Source organism: Thamnophis elegans, chromosome 14 (assembly GCF_009769535.1).
Source record: "Thamnophis elegans isolate rThaEle1 chromosome 14, rThaEle1.pri, whole genome shotgun sequence".
Lineage (NCBI taxonomy): Eukaryota > Metazoa > Chordata > Lepidosauria > Squamata > Colubridae > Thamnophis > Thamnophis elegans.
Genome location: NC_045554.1, coordinates 36,398,887 through 36,403,770, shown reverse-complemented (window position 1 = coordinate 36,403,770; position 4,884 = coordinate 36,398,887).

Genomic DNA, 4,884 nt, shown 5'->3' with positions numbered 1-4,884 from the left:
TCTGTCTGTCTCGCTGTCTTGTCTCTTCTCTGTCTCTTCTCTCTCTTTCTCTCTCTCTCTCAGCTGTCGTTCTGTCTCTCTCTCTCTCTGTTCTCTCTGTCTGTCTGTCCTTTCTCTCTCCTGCCACATCTCTCTCGCTGTCTTTATCTCGCTGTGCTGTTCTCTCTGTCTCTGGTCGCTCTGTCTCTGTCTCTGTCTCTCTCTGCTGTCTCCTCTCTCTGTCTCGTTGTCTCTGTCTTCTCTTTCTCTCTTCTGTCTCTGTCTTTCTCTGTCTCTCTCTGTCTGTCTGTCTCTGTTCTCTGTCTCTCTCTGGTCCTCCTCTGTCTCTGACTCTCTGTCTTCTTCTCTCTCTGTCTCTGCTCCTCTCTCTCTCCTCTGTGTTCTCTCTCTGTCTCTGTCTTTCTGTCTCTCTCTCGTCCTCTTGTCTCTCTGTCTCTTGTCCTCTCCTCTGTCTTCCTCGCTCTGCTGCTCTCTGTCTCTCTGTCTCTGTCTCTCTTCCTCTCTCTGTCTCTCTTCCTCTCTCTCTCTCTCTCTCTCTCCTCTCGATGTTCTTGCCAGTGGAAGAAGGAACCTCAACATGTCCTCTTCACAAACTCCTGCTCCTGTCTTTCCTTCTTAACACACACACACACACCCGCTTCCTCTTACCCCTTGCAAAACACCCGCTTGATGCTTCCCACAGATGCTCTATTGGCTGTAGTCAGTCTCCTTCCCTACCCCACCCTCTTCACCCCCCCAATATCTGAGGGAAGGGATGCTCAAGATAAGGAGATTGTTTTTCCCCCACCCCACGCGCATTTTAAAAGCAAATGAGTTTTGTGCTAAAAGCTTGATGTGGCTCAGAAAAGCTGGTTGCCTTTTAATAAAATGCATTACTGTCGTCTGAGAATGTCCTGAAGACTTCACAAAGATTCTCCCTTTGGGTCCAATCCTCTGCAGGATCCTTAAAAAAAACAACAGATTCCGTGAATTTTTCCTCCTGCTGATGTTGGGGATGGCTCTTATCCAGCTGGGGGGATTTAGGTTCAGGGGATGGGATGTGAGGTTGCTCTTCTCCTTAATTCAGGGAAGGATGGGATGGCAGGAGGAGGAGGATTTCTTGCTTTTGAAAACAACATTATGCTTGATGTTATTATTACATTTTTACTAGAAGATATGCTAAGAGGGAAAAAATGAACAGGATTGTTATGTTCAGTTGTTTAATATACTTTAATTCTAAGATTAGAGAATTAATATCAATGTCAATGATGTTGTAAAAAATTTTTTTGCATATTAAGTTTTTTATTTTTCCATTTTCATAACATATAATCACATGTATACTATTACATAGCCAACATCATATTGTATTATTAAATGTTTACATCAATTCACCTGACCATCAACTCCTCAAAACAATTATTGGCTCTTCTGCTCTCCACGCACCCTATTGTGCCTATCTATCACTTTCTTCTCCCTCTCTCTTCTCCCTCCCTCCCTCCTTTCTTCCCTCCGTCATCCTTTTCTTCTCTACTTCCCCTTCCTCTCTCCTCCTCCTCTCCCCCCTTTCCACTCCTCCTTTCTCTCCTCCTCTTCCCCCCTCCTCTCTCCTATCCCTCTCTTTTTCCCTTACCTCTCTCCTCTATGTCACACTCTTCATTTCATTCACTTGGTATATTTCAGCTTCTGAACAAGCTCCATTTTATGTTGATGGTATTTATCATTCCTTTTCAATATACATATTTCATTTTAACGTATATCTTCTTCCTTCTTTTTTTTTGATAAATAGAACAAAAAAGTATACATATATAGTCATTGTGCTTTTAACACACACACACACACCTAGTTTTGACCGAGATGTAGACCTGGTTACAATTCCCCACTATTCTCATCAATGTATTTATATAATTATACATCCTTACACGCCCCCAATTTGTGATTCTGTCTTTAAATCTCATTAGTTTCCCATGTTGTAAATCTTGATGGTTATCACATAGAGATATTTGTACCCAGACGACACACTGTTTAAGGAAAGAGGGAAGGTTCATATTTTTAAAAAAGTAAATAAAAACTTTTTAATTAAAAAAAAAGAAAAAGAAAAGAGGCTGAGGCAGGACAAGGCTTCGGGTGAGGTGCTGGGTCAGATTCTGCTTGCCTCTGTATGGGGAAAAGGATGGCAGGAGAAATGTCAGAGAAAGGTTGCTATAGTTATATTCCAGATAAAACTTTTTCCCTTCTCTGGAGGGTGAGAAATGTGTCTAAATGGCAATTGGTCTGTGTAATACATTAGAGATTGACAGAACTACTTGTCTGCTGATACAGTAGTCCTCAAGATACAACAGTTTGCTGAGTGACCTTTCAAAGTTAATGATGGCACTGGGGAAAAAAGTTACTTGTGACCATTTTTTACACAACCGTTGCAGCATTCCTATGGTCTCTGATCAAAATTCAGATGCTTGGCAACTGATTCATATGTACGGCAGCTGCAGAGTCCTGTGTGTGTGTGTGTGTGTGAGAGAGAGAGAGAGACAGACAGACAGACAGACAGACAGACAGACAGACAGACAGACAGACATAAACAGCTTTTGTGGCCTTCCAACCAGCAAGGTCAGATTCACTTAACAGCCATGTTCCTAGCTCAACAACCGCAATGATTCAATTAACAACTGTGGCTTAGAAAAGTTGTGAAACGGGGCAAAACTCACTTGACAAACGTCTCACTTAGCAACATAAATTGTGGTTGTAAGTCAAGGACTACCTGTACAGCCAGTGTTGGGTGTTGCTGGAGGGCCACAGGTTTCCCAACTCCAGCTGGTACTTTTTAATCTATCCTTATCCATTGTGTTGTCTCCAATGTCCTTACAACCATCCTCATCACCGGTCTAGAAAGGGAGTGATTTGCACAGATGTCCCAAAGTTGTGTATGTGTTTCACCAAGCCCTCCATTTTCCTCTTTTACTCATGGAGAAAAATACAAGCTGAATGCTAAATAAAGTGGGTGAGGAGAAGAGGCCAAGATTGTACCTTTTGGTAAGGAAACTGCAGGTATCCCAAGGTACATGATATTATTACCTTCTGTGGTACCCAGAAGAAACCCTTTTATTTTTCTGCTCTATTTCTATTTATTTCTACTTATTTTTCTGCTCTTTTAATAAGCTTCTTCTGCTTTACATTTTCTGGCCTCAGTTGAACTGGGTTTCCTTTTGTCTTTCAATTATTATTAGAAGTAGTACGGCATCATCAGAACATGACCGGCAATATTAAGATAAAATTAGCAATCGGTTAGATTGAAATGTTTAATTTCCTGTTCCATTCAAAGTATTTTTTTTAATCCAAGGTGGGAAGGAACACCCAAGCCGTGTTGTTTTCCCATATGGAAACGTCTCTTATTTTTCCCCTGTCTTATTAAAAATCTGTTAAGAAAATTTTTAAAAACCCACGAATGAGCTCTTTAGAATCCTGATCAAGCCATTTTTCTGAAAGCCCTTATGGAATTGTAATTTCCTTCCTGTCTTGGTTTTGGGGGAAACTCATCCTTGCTTGTTTAATATCAGAGAAGATGCTCAAATCCTAATGGGTTGAAAAAAGCCTGCATTGGAATAAAGAGTCTGCCTTGCCTATGATTTGATGATAGAATTAGCATAATTAATCCTAATGCTTCTTATCTGATGCTATTGGTGGACTCAGAGTTGTGCATATCTGTGTCTGTGTGTGGGTGTGTATTTAAATTCTATCAATTTAAATAAGACATAAGGCTGGGTGATTGGCATTTCCTAGGGATCTGAATACAAAATGCCATGTGTTTCCCTCCAGTTTTCTCCAACCCGCTGTCTTCCAAATGATCTTGAAAACTCTTGCATTGCCAGTGATTAGGATGGGTTTGTTAAACAGCATATGGAAAAAGGCCTTCTTAGGGAAAGATTGGTATAGTATGGTCCAGATAAAAACTTTTCTCTGGTGAGAAATATATCCAAATGGCAGTTTTGTATTGTTGTTGTTAGCTGTGAAGTCATGTCTGACCATCACACCCCATGGGCAACGTTCCTCCAGGCCTTCCTGTCCTCTACCATCCTCAGGTGTCCATTTAAGCTCACACCGACTGCTTCGGTGACTCCATCCAGCCACTTCATTCTCTGCCGTCCCCTTCTTCTTTTGCCTCAATCGTTCCCAGCATCAGGCTCTTCTCCAGGGAGTCCTTCCTCCTTCTCATTAGGTGGCCAACGTCTTGAGTTTCCTCTTCAGGATCTGGCCTTCTAAAGAGCAGTCAGGGTTGATCTCCTCTAGGACTGACCGGTTGGATCGCCTTGCAGTTTATATACATTTTGAACTTCCAGATTCCATGCAAAAGATTGCAACGGTGAACTCTCTGCCTACAGGCTTGCAAGATCCAACATAATAATGTGTTGTAAGTTCACCTACAGCACATGTATATTACTTATTTAAATATATGTGTGTTCAATTTTGATTATATGGTTTGTTGTTGGCTTGACACTTTTAGGTACAAACTAGCACAGGGTTCTATAGCTAATTAATAGAAACGTGTGATTTCAGTATGCACCAGTGGTGGGTTCCGGATCCTGGTGCAACTGGTATGATGCAATGGGGCTCGGCATCCACCACATGAATGTGTGCAGCACACGTACACATGCGCGGAGTGTGCCCATGCGTCCTTATCTCCTGCGACGCCTCTGCAACACTCCAGCTGCTCGCCGAAGCATCGCGCAGGTGCCGTATGCTCCGTGCATGTGTGCGGAAGCGCCAAAGAGCTCAAATACAGGTAAGGAGGGCGGGCGGGCAGGCCCTCCAGAACCCCGTACCGGAACGGTAGCAGTGCCTCCCGGTACGCACGGTACACCCGTACAGAGTGTACGCTTGTAACCCACCACTGGTATGTACCCTTTTAAGAAG